This window comes from Benincasa hispida, chromosome 6, assembly GCF_027475165.1.
Source record: "Benincasa hispida cultivar pf3 chromosome 6, pf3_genome.v1.1, whole genome shotgun sequence".
Taxonomy (NCBI): domain Eukaryota; kingdom Viridiplantae; phylum Streptophyta; class Magnoliopsida; order Cucurbitales; family Cucurbitaceae; genus Benincasa; species Benincasa hispida.
The window spans coordinates 24,209,526-24,221,493 of record NC_143483.1 but is presented as its reverse complement, the minus strand read 5'-3'; the positions used below and the strand labels follow the sequence as shown (position 1 = coordinate 24,221,493).

Sequence of the window (11,968 nt, the reverse complement as noted above, 5' to 3'; positions counted from 1 at the left end):
GTAGAAATACAAGTTATTTATACTACCTTATTCAGATATTGCGACCAAAAGAGAGAAAATATGCGTCGATTATATGAAAATTAACTAAGAAATACAATAATTATAAATTATCGCAAAGACACCGACTAATACCATTAAGATGGTAGAAAAGGATATTTCAAGTCTGTGTTGCAGGAAACCAAGTCACCGCTTGCGATCAAGGCTCAGAGAGAAACTGAACAACGCATCTCCGTCACATTGCGCCTGTCAAATCAATAATGAAGAGACGATCAACGCAATGACAGCGCAATGTGATAGTCGATCCAAAGCTGAACTTCAACTGCATGTGGTAATAAAAACAACACCGCATGCAGACACCCGATCGAAAGATGCAAATGAGCAACGCAAACACGGAGGATTGTGACACGTGTACAACTAACCGTTGTGCATATTCGACAGATTGATTGCATAACAGAAGGGATTTTTATTCCACCATTTTCGGACTTTCCATGACAATGAAGTGGGGACCACAAGTCAGAGAGTCAAAGCCTTCAACCTATAAATACCCCCAAAGAATTCACTGAAAGAGATACTTGATATGAGGGATAATTTATACGAGGCTATTGAGAGAGAGCTGATTTGAGTGTTGATTGGAGGAAATCTGGGAAGAGAAGAGACAAGGTCGAGAGGTGAGTCTCAGTGCAATTTTGCCAAATCCCCGCCGAGAAGCTCTGTACTTAGATCCCTTCTACCGGTTGAGCAAGCCTGAGAGGGAAACTCATCCTTCCATTCACTCTATCGACACCGGCAAGTGATTCTCCATTCCAGATCTGTGCCAAGACGTTGGCGCTTATTTTTATTTCTTTCTAACTTTCATTCATCAATTGTATTTCATTTTCTTAATCTTTTTATTCACAACCATGTATCAGACGCTAAATAGTATTATTGAATGTCTTGATCATTTCCATTTCCCCTTCTCTGTCTATTTCCGTTCCTCCATAAATCATTTTCTCCATGATGTTTTCTTAATCCCTTGGTGATTAATATGAATTAAACAAGTAAGATATGTGCTAAAGAAATAAAGATGTTTAGCTAAAGCACGCTAGACGACATCTTCACCTGTGAGAGCAGAAGTGAAGATGCCATTCTGATATGTCGAGAGAAGGTTAGAAGAATGCGTTACTAAAGCGAGAAGTACTTCCAGATATGGAAGCAACCTTTTGTTCATTACGTTTGTCCTTGTTTCACCACAAAGATGTGGGAATGCGGCCGATCACTGAGAGGTGTACGCCAAGGGAAAAGCGGAACCGTATTTATGCCTTTAACGCAATTAAGGAACTTGAGATAAACAATAATACCTGTTGACCTTTGATGAATGCTCGGTCATTTATGCGGCCGTCATGCCACTTCTTAGTTCTTTCCTTATAGATCTTGGCATTTTCATAGGCGTCCCTTCGCCATTCGACCAGCTGGTTTAGTTGCAGCTTCCGGACTTTCCCGCACTTGATAAATCAAATTTCAGCTTCTTGCATGCCCACATCGCCTTATGTTCCAACTCGAGCGACAGATGGCAAGCTTTTTCGAAGACCAAGGCATATGGGGACATGCCAATTGGAGTTTTATAGGCAGTCCTGTATGCCCACAGTGCTTCATCAAGCTTGGATGAATCCCTCCTGGAGGTATTGACTACCTTCTCCAAGATAGTTTTGATCTCTCGGTTAGAAATCTCTGCCTGCCCATTAATCTGTGGGTGATAAGCGGTTGCAACTCTATGGCTGATGTTAAATTTAGTCAACAGGTTGGTTGATAAAGTGAGAGCCCTCATCGCTTATTAAGGCCCGTGGCGTTCCATATCGCGCAAAGATATTCTTCTTCAGAAACTTCGCCACTGTGGTCGCATCATTCTTGGCACATGCGATGGCTTCAACCCATTTTGATACATAATCAACCGCGACCAGGATGTAGTGATGACCTTCTGATGGTGGAAATGGGCCAATGAAGTCGATTCCCCATACATCAAACAATTCAACCTCCAATATTGACGTCAAAGGCATTTCATTTCTTTTAAACATATTCCCCATTCTCTGGCATCTGTCACACTGCACAATGTAAGAATGGGCATCCCAGAAATAGCCACATTGTAGGACCTTTGCAGCGGTCCACTGCCCCCCAAAATGTCCTCCGTTAGGGAACTCATGAAAAAGCTCCAGAATGTGCATGACTTCGTGCTCAGGAACGCATCGACGTAATATGTGATCAGGTCCAAGTCGATATAGGAATGGGTCATGTCTTAGTTTCTTCTTCTACTGGTAAGTATAGTCATCTGGTACTTGACCATAAACGATGAAGTTCACAATGTTCGCATACCAGGGAACATTAATGTCTACTGACATCAGCAGCTCATCGGGGAATCTTTCTTCAATCTCTTTTTCTTTCCCTTGAACCTCGCAATTCTCCAATCTTGACAAATGATCAGTGACTTGGTTCTTGGTGCCCTTCCGATCTTTGATTTCTAGGTGAAATTCTTGCAGGAGAAACACCCACCGTATAAGCCTTGGTTTTGCTTCCTTCTTTATTATCAGATATTTGATCGCAGAGTGATTGGTATACACCACAACGTTTGTTCCGATTAAGTACTGTCAGAATTTCTCCAGTGCAAATACCACTACAAGTATTTCCTTCTCTGTGGTTGCATAGTTCTCTTGCGCATCATTCAACGTTTTACTCGCATAATAAATAGGATGCAATACCTTGTCCTTGCGCTGACTTAATATTGCGCCCACAGCATATCTGCTAGAATCGCACATCAACACAAATGGTTGCGTCCAATCCAGCGCAATTAGAATGGGTGCGGTGATAAGTGCATCTTTCAAGGTGCTGAATGCTTTAGTGCACGCATCATCAAAATTATTTTCACGGTCAGCTTCAAAGAGTGCACTTAGAGGCCTTGGATCTGGGAGAAGTTGCGAATAAATATTCGATAAAACCCAGTGTGTCCAAGAATGCTCATAAGTGTATTCACATTCACTGGTGGGGGTAGCTTGGAAATTGCATCGACTTTCGCCTGATCGACTTCCAATCCTTCCTTCGAGATTTTAGGACCCAGAACAATTCCCTCTTAAACCATAAAGTGGCATTTTTCCCAGTTTCGAACAAGATTCGTTGCCACACATCTCTTCAAGACATCTTAAGGTTAACTAAACAGGAGTCATAATTATTGCCGAAAACTGAAAAATCATCCATGAATACCTCGACTAACTCCTCCAAGTAATCTGAAACGATCGCCATCATACATCGTTAGAAAGTGCCTGGCGCATTGCAGAGTCTAAATGGCATGCGTCGGAATGCAAACGTACCAAATGGGCACGTGAAGGTTGTCTTATCTTGATCCTCCGGCGCAATTGCAATTTGGTTGTACCCTGAATAGCCATCAAGAAAACAGAAGAATTTATTCCCAGCAAGTCTATCTAACATATGATCAATAAACGGGAGTGGGAAGTGGTCCTTTTTAGTGGCCAAATTTAACTTGTGATAATCCATACAGATTCTCCACCCCGTGGTCGTTCTTGTGAGAATTAATTCATTCTTGTCATTAGTGACGACTGTCATCCCCTCTTTATTCGGAACACACTGCACTGGGCTCACCCAGCTGCTATCAGATATTGGGTAGATGACACCTGCGTCCAGCCACTTCATTATTTCCTTCTTCACGACCTCCTTCATGGCAGGGTTTAAACGTCGTTGTCTTTCTATCGATCCTGTCTTTCCTTCTTCCAGACGAATCTTGTGCATGCAATACGAAGGACTGATTCCTCGAATGTCTGCCAAGGTCCATCCTAAAGCCTTTGCGTTGTTTCTCAGGATCTGAATAAGTTCATCTTCCTTTTCCTTACTCAGCGAGGCAGAAATGATAACCGATAACGTGTTGTTACCTCCTAAGTAAGCATACTTGAGGTGCACAGGCAACAACTTCAACTCTAACATAGGTGGTTCTTCCAAGGATGGCATAGCGTGTTTCCGACCTTCTTCCCTCCTATTGAGCAGGGCAATGTAAAACTCCCAGGATCCTTCATTTTGGTGGGGATATTGTTTTTAAACAATGCACTACATTCATATGTTAACACAACTGTTTCATTTTCGCCGATCTTTCTTTTATTAGCAAGAATATCCTTGAGGAATTTTACATAGCTCGGCATCTGTTCCAGAGCTTCTATCAAGGGAATATTGATGTGTAGTTGTCGAAGAACGTCCAGGAACCTCTGAAATTGTTTTTTATCATCGTTCTTCTTTAGCCTGGACGGGAAAGGTGGAGGATCTCGCCGAACTTCTTGTTCACTTGCTTGTTTATTAAGGTCCTGTGCTTGTTGTGTTTCATTAACTGGAGGTTACATCGATTTAGAATTCAAGTCTTGAGGAGCTTCATCTTTTGTAGGTGTACTTACTTCTGAACTGATAATTTTTCCACTACTGGTTGATCTGTCATCTTTCACAGTTAAATCTACTGGTCTTATTGTTTGATCTGGTACTGGTTGTAACGCGATGGGATATGTGTATGATATTAAATTCTTTCAATGATGTGATACTACTACTATTTAGGCGTTAACTAAGGATTGCTCAGGTAGTATGCCCTACATTGTCACAAGTTTCCTTACGATGGAACCAAGTGTAATTCCACCACAAGTTTCTTGAGATGATCCGAGGTCGAACACGGGGAAGTGGTGCCGGTTATTGCGGTATGTTCATGTTATATGTGACCAGATTTTTTTAATTCTTTATAAAAGGCGTGTACAATATGTAAATTGCAGTAAAATAAAGGAAAGTGGTAAAGATGCGATAAGACATAAAAATACAACGAAAGCCAGAATCTTTCAGAAAATGGATTCCTATTCGAAGAGTGCATAACCGCATGGATAAACTCACACTAACCCGTCAATTTTGGATCCAATTCGAGAGAAGGGGTTTTAAATAAGACAACCTTTTCATTTTTCATTTTTTTTTCCATATTGATATTGAAAAGTAATAAGAATTGGCACGAGATTTTGAGTCTCACGTGTCTACCATTTCACCACCAAGGCATCTTGAAAGTGAATCATATTCCTAAGCTAGATGTTACAAGATACAGGCTTTATGTGCAAGATACTAGGATTAAGGCTGGCTATGAAGGTTGTGCAAAGACGTGGGATGCGACGACAAGTCATGTGAACAGATTAGAAAGAGAAAGATAAGTATTACAAACAACGCAAGTTCTTAATTGAATTGAAGGTACAAATATTGTTCCGCTCTTCTCTTAACGTACACCTCTCAGTGATCAGCCACGTTTCTCACATGTCTGTGGTGAAACAGAGTCTAAGGTAATGAACGCAAGGTTGCTTCCATGTCTGGAAGTACTACTTGCTTTAGTTAACGCACTCTTCTGACCTTCTCTCGATAGATCAGAATGACATCTTCACTTTTGCTCTCAACGGTGAAGATGCCGTCTACCATGCTTTAGCTAAACGTATTTTATAACTTTAATACATATTAAGTTCTTGGTGATTCATATTGCTCATCAATGGATTAAGAAAACACATGAAGAAAGTTACTAATGGGTGAATGGAAATAGACAGAAAATGGTAAATCAAATCTATCGAATCATTTAATATTTCTACTAAGTGTTTGATACATGATATGTGAATGAAGAGATAAAGAAAATATGGAATAAAATGAAAGAGAGATAGAACATATACAATCCGGTGCCAATGTCTTGGCACAGATTCGATGGAGATCTACTTGCCGGATCGGATGGTTTCAATGGCAGGAAGAGCTTCTCTTTCATGCTTGTTCCACCAGTAGTAGGGGTCTCTACACAGAGCTTCGATCAGGTATATGATAGGTATATGATAAAGAAAATATGGAATACAATGAAAGAGAAATAGAACAGATACAATCCAGTGCCAATGTCTTGGCACAGATTCGATGGAAATCTACTTACCGGATCAGATGGTTTCAATGGCAGGAAGAGCTTCCCTCTCAGGCTTACTCCATCGGTAGCAGGGGTCTCTGCACAGAGCTTCGATCGAGTATATGACAAGTCGGATATGAGATTCACCTCTCGGCCTTATCTCATTCTCTTCCCGGATTTCTTCTCTTTAGCACTCAGCTCAGCCTTTTCTCTTCTAAAATCTTACAACACTTAGCCCAGTATCAAATAGCGTACTTTTCTCTGAAATCACTGGGGTATTTATAGGAGCAAATCCTTTGACTCCGGTCTTGTTTTCCCCATGTGATGGTTATGGTAATTCCGCAGATGGAGGGATATTATTCCTTCTGTTATGCAACTAGACCATCAATTCTGCACAACTGTTAGTTGTACACGTGTCTAAATCCTCCACTCTCGCATTGCTTAGTTGCATCTTTCGATCATGGGTTCGCATGCGGTGTTTGTTTTTATTACCACATGCGGTCGAAGCGTAACTCTGGACTGACTGTCGCATTGACTTCGGTAATCGTCTCTTCATAGTTGATCGACAGGCGCAATGTGACAAAGATGCGTTGATTAGTTTCTCATGAGCCTTGACCGCGATATCTAGATAAGGTGGCATAAATAACTTGTATTTCTACAAGTTATCACACCCCCAAATTTAGATATATGTTTGTTCTCAAGCATATCTTCTACTTAAGGCAATCATGCTCCATTCCTATCCTATATTTCTGTGATGATTGGTTGCTTCGAATGTTACACTTAGGCACATTACCTGACATCACACTTCCCTTCTACCCTTGCTAATTCTTAGCAAGCCTTACTTTATTCTTCTATGTAACAAAATTCTGCTCAAAGGCACTTTTCAAGTTTTCAAAATAGAAAGTTTATCTCTTCGTTATCAAAACAACTTGATGTATCTATATGCGGTGAGCAAAACTTTGCGTCATTTATTCACTTAGAGACAGTTGGTCATGGTTACACTCTTCGTTTTGGCTTGTCCCCACGGGTGTCATGCGAACATCTAACTACGGTAGTGTGCCAGTTCTAACTTTAACTCATGATAATCAGAGGATTTGTCCCTTGCATTTTTTTTTTTGTTTATTCAACGTTGTTTTTGGGAACCCACCTTTGTTTTGGCTTGCTCCTATGGGTGTCATACAATCATCCAACTACGAGCAGGTTCCTTTCACAACTAAACTCTTATCAGGTTGGGAACAGTTTTGAAATTTTCCCTTGCGCTAACATTAAAGTTTCGCATAAATTTTTTTTCCTTTTTTTTTTTGAAAACGGAATGAGACACATTTTCTGAAATACTGCATATTTTTTATCTCATCTGCTCAGACCTTTGCCACCCTCAAATTTAAAGATGAGCAAGGTCCTTATTGCGTTGTTTGGATAGATTAGACAAACACTTAGAAGAAAATTTCAAAAAGAAGGTTTGAGCAGGACTTTGAAAGATAAAAGGTAAAGTACTGCTAAACTAAGAGTTAACTAAGTGTTAGTCAAAATTTAGTAAGTATGGGAAATGTTTCTAAGTGTAACATATAATACGTCATAGCAACGCAATGAAGATCGTAAAAATACAAGAGTACAAATATAGCAACGATTAACAAAGAAAGATAAAGACAGAGGCGCAAGCAAATAGTAGAGTGAAGTATGTACTTTGATTGTATTGACTATTAACACAGTATGCGAATAGATTACATATGGTCGCATTACAAAAAAAAATTTCTCATGCCGGTACAAGAGTCAAAGAATTTGGTAAAGTTACAAAATAATACAAGAATTGAATACAATTAAAGAATGACCACATTAAAACTTAAAATTGAAGAAAAAAACTAGGGTTAAGGAGTAGGGGGATCTAGTGGAGGGTATTGAGGCGGTGCAACAGAGCCATCGTAAAAAATAAAGAGCTGCGTTAAATGTGGAGGCACCATCAGACCATGCAGATAGGCGGTGAGAAAGTTGAAGTATTCTTGATTGCGCTCCGCCATCTACCACTGGTGTTGGAAGATCCTGTGCATACTGCGCTGGATATTGATGAGTGCTTCCCTTGAAGTTGCAGCACTGCGTTGAATCTCATCAATGCACTCCATTTCCACCTCAAATCGATGGTTGAAGAAGTGATGCTACTGAGAGACATGTTCTTGATGTTAGGCGAAGAGGGTTCTCATTTCAGCTAGCTCAACAACCAAGGAGGTGGAAGATGGTTTTGCCTGCGATGTCTCGCCAGCACCGTTTTGGGGTTGGGCAGATGTGCCTTCACCTAAAGCGTGTGGGTCATCAACTTGCAGCTGTGGGGTAGTGGGATGTAGTGATGAAGTTGTTGGTGAAGGTAGGGCTGCTGGTTGATTAGGAGAGTTGGGAATAAAAGGAAGGTTGGTAATAGGTTCATGAAGAGGGGAGGAAGTTTGCGTTGGCGAGCTTGGAGATCTGATGACTAAGGGAATAGGGTTTATGGGCTTTGAATCATGCGCTGGTGACTCATGTACCCTCTCTTTTCCTTTATCTTCTCTTTTTCTTCTTTTTGGTATGGGTTCCTGTGGTGCATTCAAATCAATCGCAGGTCTTTTTTATGGCAGTTCTGGGCAATGTGGGGAATCCTTGAGGAGCATCCTCAGAATTTTGATGTTGATGAGGCCGTGGACTTTTGGCATGGGCTCCTCATCAATGCCTACACCCGCACTTAGGCATAAACTTGAGACGATCCACGAGAAGTACTGCCCCGTATATGCCCCACTAGTGTTCTGATCTGCCCTGCGATCAACCTTCCCACGTCAATAGGAATGTCGCGCACAATACAATATGCGGCCATCACCCGATCCCTTGATACAGTTCTGTCATGCGTTGTTGGAATCAGTGGCTTCTTGACCAAATACACCAAGAGCCTTCCCTCCGGCAACAAAGACTTAGACTCCAGAGTGCGGATGCCTTTAGGGGAGACTGTCCATCTTGTGCCTGGTTGCGCTAGTACCTTCAGCATGTCTCTCATCAGTTCTTCTGTAGGATCATCAATGATCTTGTTCCCTAGTGCATCAGGGTTGTCCCTCATCTGATAAAGTCCATTGATGTCCTTTGCGCTAAAGTGTACTGTCTCGCCCTTAAACATCACCACATCCCTATTTGCTCTTGTCACACATTGTAGGATGTTGGATTTAAGTTATTGTTGTTCCATTGTTGAAGAAAATGGCAAAGCTTTTGGTGGAAGTTGTCTTTAATAATTTTGGAATTTATAAATAAAGAAAAGAAAAGAAAGGGAATAAAGAAAAAGAAAAGAAAAGAAAAGGAAAAGGAAAAAGGAAAAAAATGAAAGAAATTGGAAACTCATTCGGTGCTTAGGGTTTAAAGTGAGAACCCACTCATTTCAGCCCATTTCTCCATCATTTCCCATTATATTTTTAGAGCATTTCGAGAGAGAGAGTGAAGGAAGAGGAAGAAGAAGTTGCTGCAGGTTGGAGGTTGAAGAAGGGAGGAAAAGCTCATGCAAGTGCAACCATGGAAGAATTTGGGTTCAACCTACCTATCTCTGGTTTTTAAGTCGGTTTGAGCTACAAAAGAAGAACTAAGAGGTGAGGCCTGACTTTCTTGAAAGTTAATCTATTTTCTAACAAATTTCATGAAGAAATCTTGAGCTAAATCTGATGTTAAGTTAATGGTTTTTGAAAAGGAAAACAGAGCACAGAATTTTCGTGCAAATCAGAAGGATCTCTGTTTTTCTCTGGTTTTTCAAACATTCTGGGGTGTACAGGTTGGATTAGAAGCTCAATTGGGTATTTCTGGAAATATTATTCAATTTCCTATAACTTTCATGAAGAATTCGTGAGCCAAAAATGACTAGAAGTAAGTTTAATTTCAGAAGAAAGGTAGAGGGTAGCAGAGAAGCACGAATCTGTATTTGCTGTGTTCGGGGGATTTCTGGACAAATACATTGGGAATCTCATTTGTATTCCTTCAGGTAAGTTGTAGAGGGTTCCAAAATGAAGAGTTTGATATATAGTACATTAATTTTGGTCAAGTATTGAGGAATTTATGAGTGTTGGAAGTTAGGGTATTGAATCTGGGAAATCTGGAAAGAAAATGTGAAGTGTGATTTTATTTCTAGAATTTAGAATTCATGAGCATGGAAAGACAAGACGATTTATAGTTCTGATACTCGATTTCAGTTGTTTGACAGGCCAAGAGGAAATAGGCCGAGTCTACAGACCAAAGAACTAGCCAAGACTATGAGTGATAAAACAAATTTCAAAAATGATTTCTAAACTGTAATTTATGCTTAAATGGTTTACATGCTTGAATATGAACTTATGAATGATACATGATTTCTATGAATGGTTTCAAGCATAAGTTTTGAGCTTAGATTTTCTAATGAGGTTTATATACGAGCATATGATTATTGACTTCCTGAAAAGTAGTTGAAACGATACCATTTAAGGTAAAGTATGTATTAGTGAGTACTGTTTAAAGATTTTCAGTTTTTCACGAGCAAGCCGAGTAAGCTTGAGTTTTACGAAAGATAAAGATAAGTAGGCATGTTTTAATGTTTTCATGTGGTTTTCTGAGACTTTTATTGACTACATGACTGAGATATTGAGCCCGAGGCTATATGGTACCGTGTGCACACAGGTTATATTCCGTTGTTGATGTTGAGTGTACTCCATGACAACAATGCTGTCGGGAGTGCTGGGCGGGCCCCACTACGACAAAGACGATGAGAGTGCTGGGCAGGCCCCACTACATCGTAGAGCTAGTAAACGTTGGTTGTACTGGGTGTGTCCTACACAACGTTGATTTGTCATGTTAGTTAAAATGTTTTATATACTTGATATGCCTTGCTAGATTTTAATGACGTACTTGCGGAATATTTGAGAAAGCTTTTAGCGTTACACATTTATGTTTAACGCTTTGATTGAATAGATTTATACGTTTAAAGGTTTATCACGTGTTCTGATTTGCGGATTTACAGTTCTAAATTTAGTCACTCATTGGGCTTCGTAGCTCACTCTTTCAAAATGTTTTCCCACTTTTCAGGTAGAGATCGAGCTCCCGGTGCCTGATAACTCCCAAAGTCTGTTTTCTCCTAAAAGCTTCTAGATCAAGCTTCATACGTGGGTGGAGTTGTACATTGTGTCTGTTTAGATTGTAAATGTCTTTGTAAGAACTGGATAGTTTATGGTTGTGTAAGCACTAGATGTCATGGTTGTGTAAACCCCAGTTGGATATGTTTTTGGTTGTGATATCTCTATCAGGTTATTTTCCAAACCGTGTTATGTCAGGACTGCACTTCATGTGTGTCTAAAGGTTTTCAGGGATTCCGCTGTGTTGTGTTACATGTAAAGTATTTTATATCTAAGATTAGTATGTTTATCAGGTTCAACGATTCAACAGGGTCAACAGGCATCGTTAGAGGAGGACGATGTCTGTTGGCTTCACGCCATCTCCCTGACTAAGCTAGCAGGTAGTTTAGGAGGGGGTGTGACACTTCGAGCTTTTAGGAGAAGAAAGGGTTTTGAAAGCAAAATGTTTAGGGTTTTGATTTGCTGGTAAAGAATTTCCAAAGATGGAGGAGGGAGTATTTAAAGGTTGGGTCGTGGTGGGGCCCAATGCGATTTGTGTTGCAACTGACCTTGAGCATCTCAACAGGCGCGTTGTTCCACCTCCCGCATTTATGGAATTTTTAAAAAAAGCGTCCTTTCGTCTGCCAGGCCATAATTTCTTAGGCATACAAATCAATTGGCCTTCTTCCCGAATTACCAGACGAATTTTCTTTAATATTTTATTTGAATGGACGCATGATAAGGTATAACGCATTGTGTTCAATAACGCAATTGCATCTTTGCAGAGGATGGGCACAGCGCATATGTCCCCGCAACACACCCCTTAACCAACGCATTTCTGGAGGATGCTTTGACATAATGCATTTGGCTAAGGACGGGCAAAGGACATATACGAGTGCAACACATCCCTCAACTCAATACAGTTAAGTTAGGTGATCGCAATGCATTCCTAGTAGGTTTGGGATGCGTCCAC

The 11,968-nt window shown here is 40.4% G+C and overlaps 1 long non-coding RNA gene across 3 annotated transcripts; it reads left to right on the top strand.

The window, feature by feature from the left end:
* Positions 1 to 9,232: 9,232 nt before the first annotated feature.
* On the top strand, positions 9,233 to 11,308 carry LOC120079579 (uncharacterized). 3 transcript variants are annotated; one of them, XR_005482266.2, is made up of 5 exons: positions 9,233 to 9,510; positions 9,609 to 9,711; positions 9,798 to 9,896; positions 10,565 to 10,737; positions 10,970 to 11,308. It is a non-coding gene; the product is annotated as an uncharacterized LOC120079579 (long non-coding RNA). The 3 variants fall into 3 exon arrangements; XR_005482270.2 differs by having other exon boundaries at positions 9,313 to 9,510; positions 9,609 to 9,689; XR_005482267.2 differs by having other exon boundaries at positions 9,313 to 9,510; positions 9,801 to 9,896.
* The last annotated feature ends 660 nt before the right edge of the window (positions 11,309 to 11,968 follow it).